General features: G+C 41.6%; 1 long non-coding RNA gene across 1 annotated transcript; it reads right to left on the bottom strand.

The window, feature by feature from the left end:
• Positions 1 to 2,442: 2,442 nt before the first annotated feature.
• On the bottom strand, positions 2,443 to 21,039 carry LOC138405089 (uncharacterized). Its single transcript, XR_011238773.1, has 3 exons — positions 20,871 to 21,039; positions 4,484 to 4,539; positions 2,443 to 3,829 (listed from the first exon to the last, which is right to left on the bottom strand). It is a non-coding gene; the product is annotated as an uncharacterized lncRNA (long non-coding RNA).
• Between the last annotated feature and the right edge of the window lie 1,863 nt (positions 21,040 to 22,902).

The following is a 22,902-nucleotide window of genomic DNA, read 5'->3' as shown; positions in this document are numbered from 1 at the left end:
ATGGTTAAATAATCACTACATATACATTCTCTCTAACTTCCTTGCAAATGCCTAGATTATTGTAGGTCACATACCCTGTAATAATAAAATAGATATATTTTTAGGTAAGAATCTCTACAGTATAAGATCTTAGTAAAATCCTGAATCATATATTTAGCTGTAATCTAAAGCATTACAGCCTGATAAGTTTAGGAAACCTTAACTTCTCTCAGCATTTTAACTCCTATTTGCAGCTAGACCATGACACACTGCAGCAGAAAATAAAGAATTGAGGAAAACTGCCCCTTGTATGTGCCTGTGCAGAAAGGCCCTTGGGGGGTGCTTTCCCCTGGAAGACTCTGTATACGAGAGCCCCGGGTGTCGTCCACACGGCTTGTGTTACACCAGGCCCCAGTGACGTCGGAGTCACAAGGCCATGCAAAAGTGACAATGTGCATAACTGCCTGCTAAAGATAATGGGCTGCTGATTTAGATCAATGACATTTTTCCCAACCACAGAAATGGCTGTAAAGTAGTCGTACATTAATTCAAGGCTACATTGTGCAGGAGCACTGAACAATAGTTGGCCTGAGATGCTCAGTCGACCCAAAATGTAGGAGAGTCAGCTTTGTAAACACAAGTGTCAATCACAGCCTTCTCACATTCACACACTCACGCTTGAGCGCTCACAAAGAGGGAGACAGGCATGCACACACATGTATATCCACAAATACTACACACAAGTGGTACTTAATGTTACTGCACATGCAAGATTTATTAAAATACTACAAGAAGTGTTCCAGGAAAAAAACTGGCTTGCTGTTATTTTATCAAAAGTAAATGGAGCCTATGGATACACTGGAATATACACATACATGTACCCTAACAATTTACATACACATGCATAAATAAATGTTTTTGCTGACTTGATTTCAGTGGGTTTGAATCCCACTTGAAGGCTGGGTTCCAGATTGCAGATGAAGTGGAAAGAGCTAATTTGTCTGCAGTGTAATCAAGAACAACGCTGCCAGTTGTTTAAAGTGAGTGAACTTTGAGTGCCAATGCTCAGTTCTGTTAATGCCCCTTAACAGAAGCTGATTTCAGACATAAACTCTGGAAAATGTCCGGAAAATAGGTTCCAAACATTTTCCGTAGTTTAACTTTACGCATGAAGACCACAGCAGGAGATTGTCAGATGCTTTCACGACAGGAACATGTCCGGGACATTCAGGCGAGGGGGGTGTCTGAGTAGATCATGCAGGAGGCAGAATTTGACTTGTATATTCTGCTGGGTTTTTGTTTACAGCACATGGACAATGGCGGTTGTCCTTGTCCTTCAACCTTGTTGTCTTTCCAAGTTGCCGTCACAGCTTCTAAATGTGTGCCACCTCTTTCTCATTCTAAGAATTCAGTCTTACATCTCTTGTGTGTTATAGATGTCATCAACCGGCACACTTTGTGAGTCTTTCGGACATTTTTCTGCTGTATTCTGCATGTCGGGAGCTATCGACTTCAGGAACATGTGCAGTTTTCATTGCCTGTGTAAGGCAGCCATAGTGGGTTGACAGCTAGCTTTGCTATTAGCAGTAGAATATGCTCCTAAACATGGTTGCTCTGACCTGCAGGTAACTTTTTTTGTTTTTAGTTACACATCAAGTGCTTTTTTTTGGGCATATTTCTTGTCAAAACTTGCCACAAAGACCCGTGAGCAGGTCAACTGGTGCGACTGGACTTCTTCACCTTGACGTGAACATGGGTGTTTTTAGCTGTGGAACATTTTTCTCGATGCGTCACACTAAAGTGTTTGAGCATCTTTTCTTATTTTTTTAATTTATTTTCCAAACAACAAAAAAGTCAACTGAAATAAAAATCCTGAGAGGTGATGAGGAAACACTTTAAATGTCCCTGGCGCTTTCTGTCACTCAGGAATTTCTCCTTTTAATTAGTAACCCAGGTTTCGTCAGTGAGGCACAGAGTGTTCTCACATGGTGGTATAGTGGTTCTCTTGAGGGAACCTCTGCTAAAGTGAAATCATATGAAAGAAGCAGGAGTCCCGTGTCATGTGTAAAGAAAAATATTGACCATGTAATGAAAAGATTTGTTTCAATGTTTTATGAAAATATCAGATATGGTTTTACTGTAGCTTTTTTTTCTTCTCTACATCAAGCCAATAAGTTAAAGAGAAAGACCATGTTTCTTTATGACTCATGGGAATTTTAAATGCACATAAATCAAAATTTTACAGGTTTTAAATGTCATACTGTTTAACAAAAGTCTGAAGCAGAGATGTGTAGAGAGATGATGCACATACCTCTGCCAAGTAAATTCAATCAAGCAGCTCCTAATAGATATACGTACCCTAGATATATCAGATTTGTTTTCATCAAAATCCATACTTCTTAAAATTGGTGAAAATTAAAAAAGGCCTTTATTACAATGTTAAAGACAGTTTAAAAAAAAATATCCAAGAATAAGAATGCCTTTATTGTCATTGAGGGTGTACAATAAAATTATAGACCTAACAACCTACCAGCACCAAGGTGTAATGGCCCTTTTTCTCGGTCCATGTTCCACTTTTCCAAGTTTTGTAAAAATGTTTGTGTAATCCTGCTCACAATCAAACCAACCGACCACAAACTAATGGACAGTGGCGAGAACATGACTTCCCTGGTGGATGTAACAGTGTACTGCATTCAGGCTGGCACAGATATTGTGGGAGCCACATGCATCCATCCTCATCAGACACAGATAGCTGACTTCAAACACTTAATGTACAGAAAATAATTGACCTTGATTGGGATTAACGTATGGCAGGAAAAGAACCTGTGACAGACTCAAGCAGAATTTAATCTGGGTAGGACGCTGCTGCCGGGGGCTTAAGTGGTGGAGGTGGAGCAGGGGCCGGTGTAGTGATCCTCTGCGGCTTTGATGTTACCAAGATGAATATCTGGTGTGTTTATGCTTAAATTTGGTGCCTAATTGTGAGAAGATTGGTTACAAATTGAAAAATGAAGATCAGGTGCAGAGTCTGGGAGTAATACTCACCTTGTGGAAAATGCCGACTTCTACAGTACGTTCAGCCACATGACCACAGGCGCAGAAAGCCTGGTTTTCTTATATCCCTTTCAGCCAGCTTCATCTCAGTCCATCAGGGGTCTGTGCTATGAAGTAGGAATTTTGGCTTTTGAAGTAACTTTTAAAGCTGATTCAATAAATCACCATGGTAACTTATGCTGAACTGCCAACCTGCTTCTGAGCAGTTAAAGTTGTGAGATCAGATCAAAACTTCGACAGCCGAACTACTGCCCAGAGTTCTGGATCTACATGATCCTGACAGGGACCATGCATCACAAGTTAATAATAGCTTTTTCATCATCAGACAAAAAACAAAACTACTAAGAAATAACCTTAATAAATTTCCTCCACTTATTTACAGTTTATCTTTGGTCTTGTAACATTTTTTTCAAGATCAAAATTTATATGTACTGTTTCTTTTCTAGTCATTTGATCATCATTCATGTTTCACTCGCTTGTTACTATAACTTGTATTTGTTCCTTGTTACGGGCAGATTTCAGTGTTTCTTCTCTTATCATCATTAAGAAGTGTATTTGTGGTTCTGACGATGTTGCTCATAATTAACGACTCCGCCTCTGTCACACGGTTGCCTCATAGTTGGATGAGAAAACAGCCGATGTTAAATTAAGTGAAGCTGGATAACGAAAATACATCCTGGGTATGTTGAACTCTGCCTCATGAGCCTCTGCAGGTCCACAACGCTCGGCTCTCATTTCACCATCTCTGCCAGGCTGGTGGACGTCGTAACTCCATTTATTTCCACTGCAGCCGAACCTGTGCCCATAAAGTCTGCGTTAATGTATTTTGTCACATATTTAAGAAAGTCATAAGGGTATTTATAGAGCGTCCACAGTGAAGAGGGGAGAGGGAGCCCTAACTTGTGTTGCACTGCTGCTACCCACTGTCCTCAGAGAATACAAACATCTTGTTTTCATTACTAGGGGGGGTCAGGGGTTGGAGGAGGGTAGAGGAAGGAGGAGGAGGAGGAGGAGGTAGCAGTTTAATGTATGTTTGTCTGAACGCTTCAGACAGTAAATGTAGCTTATGCAGTCGTCCACAGAGCCAACATTAGCCTCGTAGAGAGATGGTGCCGAGTCTGTGTGGACCGAGACAACATAAAGAGCTGATGACATCCAGATGAAAAACATCCCCCCTCACAAAGAAGTGTCTGTCGCAGAGGAGCTGCGATCAGCTGACATGACATAACTCAGCATCCAATTTTGTGTCTGCTCCGACAACTTCCTGTTTATGTTGTGTGAACGCTGCGGTAATGTGGTCGACGACTATATGACTTGCCTCTTCAACCACAAGGGAATGCGCACACACACTAAACACACACTAAACACACACACACACACACACACACACACACACACACACACACACACACAAAGCTCAGGGGATACACATAATGTTGCTTTGCCTCACCTGGGCACCTTCCTGCCATCAGTCTTGACCTCCTGACCCTTCTCCAGGCCTCATTTCTGCTTTATCAAAAAACACACAGAGGCAAACACTGTTTATAGAACTGAAATGCTGATACTCATTTACTTTCAATTAATGAACTCATCAAAATTCTACTCATTTTCCCTCATGGATTGTTCTGGTTGGTTTGGATGTTGCAACCACAAAATCTGTGTGGGTCAGGAGACGTGTACGCCCGAAACAACAGGAAGTGGCAGAAACCTCTGCATATATTACGCTAAATCTCGCTGTCGGTTGAAAATAAGCAGCCACTCAAGGCCAGCGCAAACAAATTTAGTACATTTGCATGCACATAAGTAACCGGGTTACCGTTGGCTTACAACCTATTCAACATTGACTGATGTCTGACTTAAACCGTACCTGGATTTGCATAAAATGTCAATTAAGATCTCTGCATTATTTCTTGAGAAATTAACAAAAAAACCTTTTGTAAAGTGGGGATAAAAATGTTTTGTCTCCTCCAAACTAAATCCTACCTGTTTTTAATCAATCAGCTGTCAATATTTTCCTCACTTAAAGACACACAATCACATTGACTGTACCTGAAACCCCCTGCTGTTACCAACAACAAAGGAGATAACACTATTTCCTCAGTTTCCTATGGGTTTGGCTTTATCACTTCACACGTGTTTATAAATGCAAGTATCTATTCATACAGCAGGAGTTGTGAGCCACAAAAAACCCTGCTGTCTTCCTGTAAATGTTTTTCCTATGTCCTTATCACATTCGGCTCATCCCCTGTCACAACCCACAACTCACAACACAGATGTCCATCTCCACCATCAGTGTCATCATAATATTTTACTGTGTGCAATGTTCTAATGTCTGTTTTTCAAGAGCGGCTCCCATTGATGGGACCTCCATGATATGAGCACATGTATTTTTTCAGATTATTGATGTTGCCCAGACCACAAACACATGTATAACCTTTGAGGAAATCCAATATTTTTATAAAAATGTTTAAAAAAGAAAGTGAGGTCCTGGGGCAGTACATGCTTGCATTTCCAAAAGGAACAAGCTGAAACGTGTCAGAATTATATACAATGATCAGATTTCTCTATTTGTAAAATATTAAAGTTTTTTTAAAATTTAATCAGTAGCAAGTAGTGGCTGGTGCAGAAATGAACATCAAATCAAAGTTGACAGAGTGCCTTGATTAAAAAACCTCACATGTACAGTAGTTCCAAAGACAGCACTACTGTTGTCTTCATCCTCTGCAGGCTCTTTGAACACAGCAGCAGACACGTGTAGTGGAAGTGTCGGAAACAGGTGCTTTGTGGCTCAGGCGGCTCTTACTGTTTGATATCCTTTATAAGAAACAGACGGTTGGGGTCGGGTGTGTCCATAAGCACAGCGAGCACAAGCCTGCGGGGACCACTGCATGTCAGTTCTCCTGTGCTGGTTAGCTGCTTAAGAATAAGCTATTTGAACAGGTCTATTGTGATGGAGAATCGAGCGTAGATTAAAAAAGAGGCTGTTGGTGTCACCCTGCTCATTTAAATGCACCTCAATCAAATGTATACAAATTATCAGCTTTGTGAATTAATGATACTTGCACAGCATTTTGTGTATCATTTTGTTCGATTGCCCATAAATTCATCATTTGTTATTCAGTTTAAGGGCTCAGATTTTATTCATGTGTGTCACACCTGATCCAGACCAAGACACTGTCCTATCCGGACCTGGACCCATAACCAAATCTTTATTAAGCAGCCCAGCTTTTGTAGCCTTCATCCCACTGGTTTAGCAACAAATTGCATGCATTGTAAATCATCTTACGTGATGCTACTCAGCCAACCAAATCTTTGAATTCCCACGAGCAACAGAAAAGGTTTACAGTAAGAAATGAGTCAGAGAAAAGTAAGAAGAGTAACTGCACGTGGCATGCTCCAAAAACAAAAGTAGATAGGGTAAAACGTTTTTGATCAAACAAAATTCCTTGAGACTTATCAAGTAAAAAAAACAAATCTAAAATCAAGCACTTTTATCAAGATGCACATGATTTTTATGTACACGAGAAAGGAAATGAGAGTGTTATTGCTCAACTTGCTGGCACAGGAGGGAGAAATCTTGAGCCATGTTGAAACCAAACCACCGTCGACTCAAATAATACTAATTAACAATCACACAGTAGTGATAGTTACAGCATGTGATGAAAGCTTCAAACAGAAAACATGCTTCTGTCATTTTCCGTAACTTTGCTCTGATTTTATTATCTTTATCCTTTCCTCTGCTTCTATGTTTTTCATGAAAGTGATACAAATCAGCGTTGTCTAGCTGACAGCAATGTTACACAATCCAAACTATCTTACAATCTAACAATCTCAGGCGACTCTTTCTTTTAAACATCCTAAACGCACTCATCTGTTCCCAGAAAACGACAGTGCCTCACTAATCTCCTGTCAGGGGATGCCTCACCCAGAGAGAGACATCAAGGCTGAACTTGCCACTCTGACGCTCCCGGGGGACACGCAGGGGCCAGAACTACTGACATGCTCGACCTCCACCCAAATGATGCTGGCACAATAAAAATAAATCGCTTCTGATGATGTGTTAATCCGCTCCGACAAAGCGTCTCGCCTCCGAATTAAGATGTCATTTTTTATCACCAAAGTGACACCTGTTTATAATAAGAGGCCTGGAATGACTTATGTGGCTGTTATTCTTGCCTGTGAGCAGTGAAAGTGAAGGGGAACTGGGCTGATACGTGTGGCCTTGTAATTCACCATCATTAGAGCCTGACTGAAATGAGCTCAGGGGAGTGCTATGAAATTTTACAATAGAAATTAATTCATTTGAACAGCAAGACTTGGATTGCGTTATGTGGAGATACCACAGATCCCACGTGTTCCCCGAGTTCCTGTCATGCTAATATCATAAAAAGGTATCAATTCAACGCATGTATGAAATCCGTCCGATGATTGTATTCATCATGCTTCATTTATCAGGATTTAGCTTGTGCTGACTTATACGAGAATACACACACATAGCAGCACACGGAAAGAGCTTCTACGTCACTGATCAGAATTAGCTTCCTGTGTAGCTGAATGCTTCGGCTCTGCTGCTGTCAGACTGAACCGTGGGGAGTTAGTGCATGCAGTCCAGATGTGAGCCGAGGTGTCCGCCCTCTCAGGCTAATCAGATTGATTAGGGGCAGTAATCTGGCAGACGTGGCACTGGACTCTGAGCTTCATGAGGCTGAGCAGTGAGAACCCACAAGATGGCCGGGCGTTACACAGTCCAGAGCAGCTCGAGCCTGCCTGCTTCCCCAGCACACTGACATGTGAACGGTTAGGTACAGTGGGGTTCTGACTGGGGTATTTTGTGCGTCTGTTTTAAATCAGACCCGCAGACTAAAAAAAGAACCGGCCTCATCAGGGCATTCTCAGACCTGTAAGCACTTTTTTTTTATCCTGTTTTTTTAATATAATATTGAAATAATTTTTGCCTTTTCAACTTCGACTTCCTTCCATCGGATGAAACTGCCCCCAAAACTCCAAATCAAAGCAGCAGCATATAAGAGTGGAGCTTATAAACAGGCTGAGCAACAGGAGGTCTTATTCAGCTCTGGCCTGAATTTCAGACTTTGAATCCAACCCATTGAAATGATTTGAGTGTGATGTGGGAACCGAGATAGCAGCACTGACAAGCTCACTCAGTGAACAGAAGAGGAAATGCTGCTCTCAATGACCTTACTGTTACCCTTAACAACGCCACATAAGTCTCCTCTTTCTGATACCGGTCTGGGTCTGAAACATCCAATTCAGTCCCATCCCAGGAACTAGCCTTTCTCTCATTTCCTGTCTGCGCAACAGCCGTCCCCTGTTTAAATTACGCCCCAGTGCCTCCACAGTTCGCCTGCACATAGCTGCCCTCTCTCCTGCTGACTTGCTCCCCTCTCCCTCCCTCGCTCTCAGTCTCCTCCATCTCTATTGGCTCCAGCTGCCTCCCAGACGTTTTGCCTTTCTGGCAGGACCACAAGACGCTAACATAGGTTTGATTGCTGATTGATGGCCTGCAGCTGATACAGAACAAATACATTAATCTACTTGTTTGGGTTTTTAAGGTAATAGTTCAATGTTTTAGGAAACATGCTTTTTGCATTCTTGCAGAGAGTTAGATGAGAAGATCAGTGCCAGGCAACCAGTGGAGATTCCTGGAAGTTTCATCTCCCAGCCAAGATATAGCCTGTCTCATAACATCCAAATATTAAAACTATGCTGATTCTATACTTCTTTCTGCATTTTTGTAAATCCGTTCTCAGACATGAGCTCCAGGAAATGTTCAGACAATCAACATTGACGTCGGCAAATGCTCTCACCAGAAGCTAGTTATCTTTCCAAGTTGACATAATCTTCTGCTTCTTCTACGTGTCTGGCTCCTTTTGCATTAGCACGCCCACTTGCTTGTAGTGAATCCTCCAGGACAACATCCTGCTGTATTCTCACTTGGGCTGACTTGGACAATATCCAGAGTTTTTACCAGGGGGCTGGCAGGCAAAACTTCGGAGAATGAACTGACATTTGTGTCACTGACATCTCACACACTGCCCTTCTGGGTAATTTCAGGAGAATATCAGAGTTCAGTGCATCCTTGAAAGCACCTGGTAGATTTTTACCTTTACTCAGAGCTCAGGCTACCTGCTTCCCCTGTTCAGGAAAACAGTCACTGACTGAGGCCAATTCAAAAAGCAAATAAGCATATTTTTTAAGCTTTGCAGTTTTTTAATTAAAAAGCATAAGAAAATAAACAGTAACTTGATCGATACAAAAGTCTATGAAAAATAGTCATAATGCACTTTTAATGTTAGAATACATTTCAAAAATTTTGAGGTTTGAGAGCAAATGTTAAACCTTCTTCCTTTTCCTCTCCCGGGCTGACTTCCACCCTGCAGGCCCAAAAGATCATTTGTTCCTGTGGCAAACTACTGAGTCCGCCACATGCAACTGAAGCCAGAGTTAATTTATACATCCATAACAGAAAATCCCCTCCTCTGTCTGACCTGGTCCTGCCAGCCTCCCCTGAGATGCATATTAAAATGTCATTTCTGAAAGCTTTTTGTATGGCCATTGTCTTCATCTTTCAGTGAGGGACCATCAGCTGAAGCAACACTACATAAACAAGGTGAGCCATATAAAAAATAATCAACAACGTAGCTATAAAAGGTCAATTTTGGAAAGTGTGAAGAGACACTGGTGAAAACCTGACGCACTCATTACCTCCATATTTTAACCACGACGTCTCTGAGCACAGATGTTATCACACCGTTTCACTCCGCACAGGCTGCAGCCTCTATGAGATGGACACTGTTACTTTAACAAGGAACGATGTGGCTTTTAATGAAAGTACGAGAGTTCCCTAAGTCCAGACGGTGTGGCTAATTCCCAGGAAGGCAGTTAAAAGTAAATTTATTGTACTCGTTTACATTTCAATACATGTTCCAGAGAAATCAGGGAATTATAAACCACCGGTCCATTTTTCTCCTCTCTCCGTATGCATAAATGTGGAGAAAAATGCAGCCAGTGTTTTACATCTCCCCCATTGCTCTGACTGCACTCTCCGGACGCTGAGGGGAGGGTGTTCTACTCTGCTGCTTTTCTCCACACATCAACCCTCTGCTGTGATCCCACACACGTCCATATATGAGACATATTCTACTAAATGACAACCATTGTAGATTCAACACAGCAGAACCTCCTCTGTAAAATGATTGTAATCTGCAAAGCAAATACTGTAAAGTTATGTCTGAAAGTCATGATGTTTTCTTTAACCTGTGTTTCTGTGTGGATTTATGTGTGAAGGTGTGTACATAAATGCCTACACAAATTGTTGTAGATGTATACAGGCTCAGGCAAAGCATGGGAGGACATGATGGCTGGGTCAGTCTCTAAAAAAAAACAACCACATCAGTCAGGCTGCAGATAGGCAGCTCTCAATGCACAACAGTTGGAGATAAACTGGTTTGTTGGCCTCTTCGTGCACCTCCATGTACTGGGTACAGACTCAGCATGACTGGTTGCCAACAATATCAGCTTCTGAAGCAGGGGGCTGTAACGTGGTCTGGAATTTGAAAGTGTTTGTGTTGTCGACCTGTAGCTTTTAAGGTGGCCGTGTGTGAGAACTGTGACCTGGGACATGTGACCTAGTTGTTTAGAGGGAGAGGGTGTGTCTGTATTACAAGATTGTGTTGTGCAAGAACATGCAGAGAGTGAGCAACCACAGCATTGTGGGAGGAATGTGGTTAGCTCAGGGTATACAGCATTTGAGGCCGTATTATTCTGATCTCCGAGGCTGTTTGGACAAAACTTTAGCACCTGCTGTAGAACACCGCTAATCTTTTACTGAGAGTATTCTGCACTCGACTCAAAGAAATCCACAGTCCTCCATTCTACAGTTTGAAGTCGCAAGGAGATAACGGTGCTAAATTTCAAAAGGTCACTTTGAAGTGGTCGAGACAAAGGCTCAGTATTGGGCAGGCCCTCATTTGTATACTGAGGTCTTATTTCACTATATAGCACCATAAAATATATAACACAATCTTCTCAGAACATGCTCATGTATGACTTATTTCCTTTGCTTCAGAGGTTGTGCAAGAAATGTAATTGCTGCATGGATTGTATTTACAGGTAGTATTTTTAGCAGTTAAAGAATTGTGATATGTATGTCTTGTAGCGAGATATGAAAAAAACAAAAACTGGGGTTTATGTCCTTATTCCCATGTTTACTAGCCATCACAGCTGATGTTGGGTTCACCTTGTGTGTATGTTGTCCTGGAGACACCCATCTGCTTTCACTGATGAGTAAAACCAAACGGGAATTTTCTGTTCCAAATAAAAGCAGCTCTCACGAATGACTTAAGTCATTATGAATTAAAGTTATCCATGGTTTAATATTCTATAGTACTGCGGTCAGATGACCGTCATATATTAATCTCTCTTTTTGCTGTTGTCTCTACAAATAGGACAAGAATTCATTTACTGAACCCCAACAGATCATTACACCGTTGTTCAGCAGCGTGTCTACAATGTGCATGTACAAAGACTTACACTGTAGCGATGCAGTTTTTTTAACCACAGAGAGCAGACAGCCTCACATGGTGGCCAATAAAATCAAAAGTACAACAACCCCTGTTGGGTTTCATGGTCACATTTGACATCAATCACCGATGTCCAGGGTCAGCGGTGCGATGTTGTCCGCAGGACTCCTCTGATCACTCCCTCACACTCACACAGCAAAACAGGCCTCTACATCAATACTTCACTGGGAGGGCACTTACTGGACATGAGGTCGTTATTGCCAGAAGTAAAAAAAAAAATCTTCAAGCAGTAATACTGCTGGAGGTCTCTTTAACAGCGCTACGTAGTCTACGAGCAGCAAAAGGGCAAAACCTGCAAGAGGGCTTTTTTTTTCCTGAAGAAAGAGAGAAAATTGTGTTGACTTTGGAGTCTCCCTTGTTTCTCTTCATCACAGGAGTGAGGGGTCCAGTGATTTTTATAGGGCATTCGGCTGACATTTTGATTTCACCAGTGTACTTTTGACTTTGATGTCAACCCCTGCAATTTTCCTTGCAAAAAAAGGGTTGTGACATGTCAGGGTGGTATGTGCAATATTTACTGTATTTCTCTTACTCCACCTTTCCCTTGGTCCTGAGAGGCCTCTTTAGTGTGAGAGATTGGGATGGAAATGATCAGTCACTAAAGCACCTAAATTCACAGTCTTACTAGCATACATTATATTGTGTGCAAATTAGGCTGTAGCACCGAGACTTAAGCAACATAAACATCACTGCACATGCCTAGTTAACATTACATTTGACTCTGCAGTCTCTACATGGCTCTGGCATCATCTAACGTTAGCCTACAGCTAACTAGTAGCTACTTCAAACTTTACATCATGACAAAATGAGTAAAATTAAAAGGATTCCGACAATGGGATGTGCAGCAAATGTTTTAAAACAATTCTGTATATAAGGAGAAACATGAAAAACTTTAACAAATGGTGACACACAGGATTACTATTACAAATTAAATTTGTTATGAGTTTTGCACATATTTTTATTTGTATATTGAATTATAATTTAAACTTGAATTACTAAAAAAAAAATTTGTTTTTGTTTTGTTCTTTTATTGAGAAAAAAGTATTAGTTCTTGCACTGTTTAGGCATTTTTAAAAGTATCAATTTATAACCGGAAAAAAATCCAATGATACCCAACCCTAGTTTGGCTCTCATCATGTGTTAGACTCAATGACATATTTAGTTATATGGCCCATGAACAACTTTCTGATTCCTCTCAGTAGTTTGAGTCACATAAATGTTTAGCTAGAAGTCAAGCTCTGTTGTGCCTGAAAAAGTACATTGGGAATTCCCAGCATGCATTTTAAGATTAAAGCAACAAAATAGCGATATCCATCACCCAAACAAGTATGAAGTATGGATTCTGCTCCTGGGTCTTGAAATTGTAAGTCACTCTGCAAAATGTAAGTCATCCAGTAAAACTCTTTCTAGTATCATAAAACTAGCCACAGTTTCTCATACATTCGAGATTCATAATTCAGATTTGAAATGTCATGCTCTGGTGCCAAAGTTCTGAAGCCAAACTGTGCCATGTGTTTTTGTTTTTCTTTTCTTGTGCATGTGAAAGACCATTTGGAAGCAATTTTTCTTTGTTAATATGAGTATTATTTTAATTGTAGTAATTATAGGTTAAACTGTTCGACCACTCGCAAGGTGCTCGCCGGCTTTTGACAAGAGGACAGCTTGACTCCTTTCAGTCCGTCTCTTTTTCTTTTCCACTCTTTTTCCTCGAGAACACAGACACTCAAAATCAGAACTGTTAGATTAGCGATACTATGATTGCGTGATCTTGAAAACTCCATCAAATTTTCCAGTTCTAATTATCCTGTTGGAATTCTTGGGTTTTCTCATTCAATTTAAGCTATTGTGATCATTTACAAAATGAAGCCTGAAATGAAATACACCTACCCACATTTTGGCTTGTTTAGTAGAGAAATACTTTGAGACAGCACGCACTGTGAAAAATCAGCATATGATGGGCAGCAAAAACTCTGAGGATAAGTTGTTGGGAGTTCAGCAGTTTGCTGGCTACCCTCTTTGTGGTTTCCTCTTTCTTTGACCCCTAAATCACAACAGAGATATGGTAGTCCAGGTTAGAGTCTGGTCAAATTTAACCTTCAGCAGACATTAGAGGTGGGTGGTACAACATATTTCACTTACATGATGCCTTGTTAAAACTCAATTATGTAAAAGAGTTGCACAGCGTAAATAAAATTATATTATTATATTGGGGGGGGGATCAACCTTTTCCTTGAAAAATAGTCCTTTTTGTTTGTCCTTGCTACCAGAGAGCAATATGAAATGGGAAGGGAATTCTTTATCTGCTTGAACCAGCCCTGGAGGCTCATAAAGCCCTTTAAAATAGGATTTTCAAGAGAATCATTTGTGTAAACTGCATTAGGGTTTTTGTGAGAAAGTGAAAGTGGTAATTGTCCACATTCCAACAGTTTCAATACATAAACTATGGAACCGTCAGCCGTGAACAACCCAGCTGCTAGCAATTTGCGTAGCAGATAATAATCAGGCTACATGCAAAACAGCGTTCCTCTGTCAGGCATTAAGGCTGTGGCCCATGCTGTAAGGGATTTGAGACATTTTAGGGAATGGTTGGTTTAGTTTAAATAACCTTGGACAAGAGGAAAAACTAGACCTCCACTGGCCACATTAACAATCTCACTCCAAGAGCGATCCAGATCATTTATCAAGAGGAACCAAAGCATGGGTACACTCATACTGTAGTCTACACAAAGAACACATGTGGCATGCAGAAAAGCACTCATATCATATATTACTCATCTACTGTATAGTCAATTTGTAAAGGCCAGCAGTGAACATTAATCATGGATTCCACTGTTAGCAATGATCCGAAACCAATGAAAAAGCTTCTTATAGAGTTGCTTGTTTGTCAGCTCTGATCTAACATACATTGTGGCGTGTTACTTTAAGAATCAGAGGTGTTTATAGCCAGCCAGCCTTTTATCACAAGAGGCGCATTGACAAAACCCAAGTGTAAACAGAATAATAACACAAGCACGACTAATGACAAGTTCTCAAAAGCAGCCATGGCAAACATCTCAATGTCTTCACCACGTGTAGACACGAGCAGCAACTGCAGCGTCCTGCTCTGTGATTTATGTCCGTGCTCGCAGTCTCTCTGGGTCCTCCTCAGCACATGGTCACCTCATGAACAGCTGGGTGAGATATTTGATTGGTTGTCAGGCAGGGCTTGTAGACTGTATTGTATGTCTTTTCATTGGTGCTCTATTCTTACATGAATGATCCAGTTTCATTTGGGTCAGATGGCTCCCTCAGCAGTGCTCTCACAGCAATTGGGTTGCTCTAATGTTTCTTTAAGGAATCTCATAATTCTTCATTAGGTGTACGTAGGACTGATGGAGTCGACCGCATGGGTAGTCAGGTTAGATAGGGTCAGATGAGAAGCTGATTAAATTATACTCATAAATATACAGATGAGTTGTCAACATGTTTTGATATTTCACACATTAATTCCCAACAAAGTTTTATCGGAATCCATCATTCATCATTCATCTTGTCTGTGTAAATGGATGAGCGGCTGTCAAGTAGCAGCCAGGACCATCTGATACAGAGGGAAATGTATCAGGTCAACTCAGAGCTGCCACTGATCTGGATATTTCCCTCCGCTCCAGTGCTGCCCAACAGGTGCTGGTTCAGTCAGAGAGATTAGGTGATCAGTGTCCTCAGATTCCTTCCCACTTGGAATGTTCCACATAGAAACGAGGGCAGGCTCCTCCCAGCTTACTGAATGGAGGTTAAGGTAAGGTGCGGGCAGCTGGGTGACAGGGTGAGGCGGGGGGGGGTTGTTGAGTAAGGACAGCCCTCCGACACAATACTCTGTGGTTATTGACTTAAACGATGGTTTGTCCAAAAACAGAATCCTGTCTATCATCACAGTGTGATTGTAAAACCCACAATTACTTTGCCTGTATAAAAAAGAAAAGGCCTATGAGTGGTAACCCATAGTTATGTTTTGTGTCAGGTGACTACTTGAAGCCATAGTAATTATGACATGAGAAATAGGGGGAAGTTGGGTGACACAGTAGAAGGAGTTACAAGTCCTCAGTATTGGTTGGGATGGATAGGATCACGAAACATAAAAGACTTAAAGACAAGCGACCGCTGTCAATAAGTAGTCAAAGTTACTTTTATCCCTAACTGCCCCACACCCTTAACCATTTGTTTATTATTGTATTCATAATGATGATTGTCCTCTAACCTTAAGGAAGTAGTTATCTTAACCCAAACTGTGATCTTTCCCTAAATCGAACCAAATTATTTTTGTGCCGAAACCTGATTAAACCATGACTGTTCCCTAAGCTTAAAAACATGTTTATTATTGTAACCATGATGATGACAAAGGTTTGTTAACCTGCTGGTCAGTGCAAGGAGCCCTATTTTGCTCAAGTGGTTTGTATTGGGGCTGTGGGCAAGTGACTTATATGTTGTTTGGATTGGAGGACTTGTTGAATTCTTGCATATACTAGCTCGGCAATAGAGTGGATGTTTGACATGGTTACTTTGTCCAGAGTAGTAGAAATTACTGCATTGTGAATGTTGGCAAAGGCATATATTTCCATTTATTATACCTCTGTCTTTGCATTTTTTGAGTCACTACCTGAGACAGTTTTAAAAATTTAGAAGGGGTAGTCTGGTATTTAGTAGAAGTTTAAGTCCGGCTATCAGAGGGTTTGAGCATGGAGACAGTGATGATACAGTGAGGGTAGTGGAGGGTCGTGTGCAGATGGGGTTGCAGGCTGTGTAAAGGGAGGTCACACATGCTTTGTGTCCCCCAGGGAGTCCTGTAGGACGAGACAAGAGTGGTGCCTGCGTTTGAGGTGCCTGGGCGCCACACAGATGAGCTCATGAAACGTTATGCTGTCCGCCTAGCCAGGGGTGGGGCGTGGAGGGTGAGAGGAGAGGGCATCACTGCCATCAATCACCCAGGGTGGAGCTGGAACCTACTGCTCCCAGATCAGCCTGACCGGCAGGAGGAACATGGGGCCAAGGCCACATTAAAGGCATTGAGTGTCCCCCCTCAGCATGAGAGGGTGGAGACTGAGCCAAAGGAAAGAGGCAGAGGGGGATAACAAACTGGAGAGGTGTAGTTGAGCGTGGAGACAAAGTGAGGAGTCAAAACAGGGGCAGGGCAGGGACAGGATCTGAGGGAGAGCAGCAGCCTGTGAAACTTGAAGACTGGAGCAAAGATTGAAAGAGACAGACACTGTCAGAACCCCAGCTTACGACTCAAAGCTTAGTCCATGAACTAATCACCTTTAGTCACATGTTGTGAAGCTCAGAGAAGAATGCTTTCTATTTATTAAACGTGGCCGTGCTTGCTCAGAAGCCAGGAGTCAGTGGGGAGCAATTTCAGGATGCCGTTCTGCCTCTTGTGTTCTGGGCAGGCGTGTGATCCATCCCTACGTGTTGGCAGCAGTTGCAGACGCTCGGTGAAACGGTCTGCCGACACAAAGGCTCATGCTCAGAGTATCTGGTGTTGACAGACAGGCAACAGACACACCAGGTACCAGTCAAAGTCCATCAAGAGGCAGTTCTGGAAATTCATTCCAATACAGACCATCCATACAAGAGAGGGGGAAACTCATTTACTGTAGTTCCCTTTGTAATTTATTGTTCTTTCTGAAATGTTTGGTGCTATGTCAAATCTTTCAAAATTAGATCACCCGTGAACATTGCAATTCCGATGACGCATTTGTTCCAACTTTAAATACTAAATTATACATAACTGACTGGACATTTAGCGTGTCAGAAAAGAGAATATAATTTAGAAAAGGCATAAACACAGTGGGCCAAACAGAAAGTGATTTATATAAATTAATACATTGGTTATTTGTTTTTCTCCTATACTAGTATACAATTTGTGCATGCAATATTGTATTTCTCTGTATGCACTTACTTTTAAGCTGAAAAGACAAAGGCAAAAATAAGCTGGGAGCAAGTTGTATCTTTAATGTCTATCATGATTACCTTATGTATACACACATGCATACCATTTTCACTTACAGTGTAATAAGAATTAAATATTATGGCCATTGCAGACGTAAGGTTTTGCTAAATATATATACACTTTTAAATTTCACCTTGGTTTCATGACAAAAACTGTAAAGTTAAATCCTTTTTTCTTTCCTTGGAACAAGAAAACTTCTGCTATGTTGACAGTGACATAAGATAAAATAAGACAAGATAACATAGAAAGAACCTGAGAGAGACAGTAAAGGCAGGAATTGTCCAAGGCCGGATTCAAATTCTGGCCACTGCCATAAGGTTGGAGCTTTGATAAGTGGTGCACTCCACCAGGTGAGCAACCACGACATGTACTTTTTATTTACAGGTTTGCCTTTTAAAAATCAATGTTAGTCACACCTCTCCCTTCTTACGTGTAGATATATCATCTTGGCCCAGGTTGTATGGTAACCATTGCAATGCGTTTTAAAAGGGTGCACCTGTGGCACATAAATCTGTAACAAACTCCGAGACTAGTATGTTACATTTCTAATAAGCATCACCAAACAGGGAGGGGGTAAGTGAAAAAGAATGGCTACTGTATTGGTTTGTAATAAGAGCCAGCTGTGGATGGTCATGTGGGCTCTGCGCCTGGAACGTGTTGCTGGAAGTTTTGAAAAACAGAGAAGTAGGCAGGCCAAATCCAGCTTGTTGTCTTTTTTTGAGGAAGCTCAAAAGAAGCAAACTGCATTTTTATTAGTGAGAAATCCCTCCTCGTATATACAGAAAATTACCTCAGCAATTTTATAGCTTTGTATATAAAAGAGAGAGAGCATTGTACTGTGCCATGTACCATTTCAGGTATTATAGATTTACATGAGCTTTTTACACCTGACATTTACTTTTAACAGTGATAACAACCTTCCTATACAAATTCTGATCCAACAAGTTTCCGGAGTTGTTCCAGAAAGAACAGGCCACGGTCTCGAGTCCCTGCAATAATTCCAGGGAATGGGGTGGCATTTTACAGTGCTAAACCTGCCCCAAAAGTATTTGTCCGTGTTCTCTGCTTAAATAATTAAAGAAGCAAGAGTCTGAAATAAACCATCCAGGGCCACATTTTCCTCTCCTCTCTCTCAGCGCCACAAGCAAACATGTGAAACTGCGTGTAGGTATGAAAAAGAAGTAGAAAAAAGAAACATTCCTGTCGGGGCAATCGCTGTAAGCACTACATCATGTTTATTAGAGGTACTAAATCAGAGTCTGTGCCGCGGAGGGGAGCTAATACACCTGAGGAGCCTCTAGAATGACCATGCCTGGGTGAGCACACCAGTGCACATGAACTATGTAATAGCAGGGGCGAGGGTTTTAAAGACAGCAATCTTGTCTATATTCCCCCCTTCGCCTTCTATTCTTCCTCCTTTACAGTATAAATAAGACATGTTCATTTTAGAAATTTCCTCTGAGGTGGAATGGTCGAAATAACTTTATGACTTTCTGTCTTGCTTCTGTCATCTTTTTTCTTTGAATCATCCAATAAAAGATTGAAGCCAGTAGATTAAAATAGGGCCCCACAATGAGGAAAGCCAGCCAGCTAAAGCTGTATGGCCTCACAAAGATTTTTTTCTGCAATTTCTCCTCTCTCTCACCCACCCTGCCCCGTAGACCTCTACGACACCCTACTCCCTGTGTGGGCCTGAGGCCGGGCCCAGGACCCAGGCAACCAGGGACGAAATGGTAAATTCACACACATGCTCCCCTGCAACTCCATTGGCCCCTGTGTTTGTAATTACCACCGTGAGCAAATGTACTCTCCCCCAGCTACAAATTGCTGATAAGTTGCTTTTCTAAAACACAGCCCACTACTACCAGTCATTAGCAACATGATCTCATATGCCTACCCTGGTGCCTGTGAAAACACAAGCTCCAAGAGCAGGAGACCTCATGATGGGGGGCTCACATAGCCAGCATCCATAAACGCTTATTATCACGTAGGCAACTGATTAGTTTAACCATTTTTTTTGTTTTACCAATACTAGAGCTGCCACTTGTGACAACTGACAAATGTTGCTTGATGTTGCCAACAAACACACACTGAACTCAATACAAGGAACCAACAAGGTAAAACAAACACTTCAAGTATCTTTATTTTAGCAGGTAGAGTTGTCTAAAATTAAAAAACATGGTCAACTTGCACTGACCAACAATTTGACTGTCTGCTTTACTCATTTAATTGAAAACGGACTTTTTAAGTTCTTGTGTGTTACACAATGTGGACATTATGGCAAAGACGCACAGGTTCTCCTTCCTCAGCTGTTTAAATATACCTCGTTGGTCACTCCCTTTTCGCTATGTTGCCAAAACGTTTAGGATGAGAACTCTCCAGCGTTTCTCTCTTTAACTTTTTTGAGTGACTGTTGTAATGTGCTGCATGTTGCCATACTGGTCAGCGTGAACACACACTCAAAATAGCAAGTGTGAGTATGAAAGTATGCAAACCGCAGCCCACAACCTCTGAACCTCTGCCTTTACCCATGAGCATACTGTAATTCATGGACGTCAGGCTTGTGCTGGTGGTAGGACCAAAGTCTTTGGGTCCAACAGAAAGTGAGAGAATATAATTTGTTCGTAAATGTTTTGAAACACAGAGGACCTTCAGATTGTTTTCATCAGGGGCACCTGTTCTTTTCTCTATTGAGTGATGAAGTGCTGTTTGAAAAATTGGGGAGTTTGATGCCCAGAAACCAAACGCAGAATTGTGCGTATGTGGACAAGTTTCCCTTGGTGTGCAAATGGTACAGTTTGTGTATGCAAATTCTTTACTACCGCCAACATCCCATTGACCGGTCAATTACTTGTCAGTAGAAAAGCTTTTGGAAATGCTAAAAATTAGGCATCTGTGACTATCCAATTTGGTCAAATAAATTCTATCCCATTGAAAGCATTCAGCAGCATTTCCAAGGCATGGGTGGGTGAGGTGAAAGGTGCAGGGGAGATGGGGCGAGGCCAGGGCCTTGTAAGGCCTCCAGGCCTTCTGATGCCGAGTACTCTTCACCCGGGCAAAGGTTCACTCCGATCATCTGGGCCAATCTGTTCCAGACGTGGTAAATGACACATTATTGAATCCAGACCTGACAAGGGCTTTGTGTATATTACATTAGCGGACACCAGGCTCACTTAAGCATCATTACCTACATCCCTCCTCCCCACCAAGAAAGAGAGTGAGAGGTGAAGTGAAAGGGCAGCGTATCTTACCCCAATCCATGCACAGAAGGTGCTTTTTCCTCCAGGTCAGACCGACACTCTGCAGTGAGCTCACCATCACACAGCTCTCTTTCTCCCTCTCTTTTCCTCTTCTTTCTTCTCCCTGCTCCCTGTGCTGGGAACCCGTTAAATATAACAACACCGGAGTCCACCCTGGAACACCCAAGACGATCCTGCCCACAGGGATTTTTGGGGAGATATTAGAAACACACCAGAGAGGTCACCCCACCCTCCTCTCTTCCCACACTGATGGAATAAACGGCGTGAGCTGATTTGGGGATTTCAAACTTGTGCAGATGCATGTTTTCTGTCTGGCATGTTAGTGATTGAGTCAATACATTAGCTCTTGTGAAGAACTACAGGTAATTACGCGGGTGAATGGGGCATATATCGGTGGACATAACTCTTATACCTGACCTCAAATTAAAAACTGACTCCCCAAACCGAGCTAAAGCCTTAAAGCTACCATAGCATCAACACTCAGAATAACATTTTAACTGCAGCATGTTATGGTGGGAGGTTGCATGTGGCTTGGATGCCTTGCTGTGGGATATGTGCCATAAGCAGTTGGTGGATTTGGCTAAACCCTCCTTTATTCGAATGACATACGCACGAACAGCCATACCACAGATTTCTGGCAGGGACCACTTGCTTAAGTTTCCATCCTGCACTTCTTAAACTACAGACAGGTGTGTTTCTGTACAACAAGCATCTGCAGGAGTGTGCACATACGTAAGTGCTCTAGTGTGACACTGCTCAGGTATACATTCTGCAGTGCAGGCTGCAAGCTCAGTTTCCTTATTTAACATGTGGGCATCAGGTTACAATATAAACATGCTGCCCCAGGGAGGGGCAAATTGCAATAAAATGATTTTGTGAAATACTAAGGCCACACCCGTTGCCGTTGTCAAATAGATTATCCTTTTTGATTTACAGTCCACACAACGGCTCTCTATGACACAAAGACCACCACACCCTCTTGACCTCCACTTACAGAGACCTCGGATCAATGGATCTATTTTCCGAACAGCAAGAATTTAAATGACAATCACCTTCCACGGTTTCTCGGGTGCATCACCTGCTCGGGCAGGACGCGAGACGCTGCAACACAAGTCGGACTAAAGATATATGTGCTTCCAGGAATGATAACTGAAATGTGCACTCACCAGCGTCAGTTGAGATATATGTGCCACAAGGATTACGGTTACAGTAAGGGGCCCACAGCTGTAGCTTCCTCAGCAGCCAGAGAGAGGTCGAGAAACCACATATGTACAGTTTGCCATATGTAACATGAAAGCTGCACCATGTACCAGAGATGATGTTTTTTTTTGTCCTTAGACCACTTTGGTTCACATAGTTTTTTTATCTGATAACTGGGTATTAGGGAGAATATATAAAGTAGAGTGGTGTCGTATATGGAGACCTTCAGTTTTTGCCCACACACATGTATATATATATATAATGGAGTCATACATTCATGGTACGCCTTTCAGCACTAAAAAATACTTAGTATTTTTTATCAACATCAGGTCTGTCGTTCATCACTTTCTATGTGACATCACTCACAGTATTTCTGTTTTCCTCCTCCTCTCAGTCATCGCTGTGCTTTCTTGTTTGTTTAAACTCTGTTCATTACAACCCACTGGTTGCAGGGGTCACTTTGATGCCAAGAATTGTAAATACACAATGGTGAGTTTGCATTTTTGTGAACATTATTGAAGAAAGAAATTTGGCAGACTTGGTTTTCCCTCTGACTACAGCTTTAAAAATCTCAGACGATGTAGTGCTTTTATTTTATTTATTCATTTTTCATTTTCAGTAAATAGTTCTCCAGAGTAATTTATAGATTTCACTTGCAAGTTTGGGATAATTTCATAGTTAGTTAAATTAAAAATCTGCAAAAAGCAATCCTAATGTTGTATTTAGTAGGATAAAATCAACTACCATGTTTAATGGCAGTCTCACACTACAAGTTAAAAATCTGACTGTTATTCTGCCCTTCACACGTCTGTTCATGTCAGAC

This window comes from Paralichthys olivaceus, chromosome 16 (genome assembly GCF_024713975.1).
Source record: "Paralichthys olivaceus isolate ysfri-2021 chromosome 16, ASM2471397v2, whole genome shotgun sequence".
NCBI lineage: Eukaryota > Metazoa > Chordata > Actinopteri > Pleuronectiformes > Paralichthyidae > Paralichthys > Paralichthys olivaceus.
This window is presented reverse-complemented; position numbering and strand designations above follow the sequence as displayed.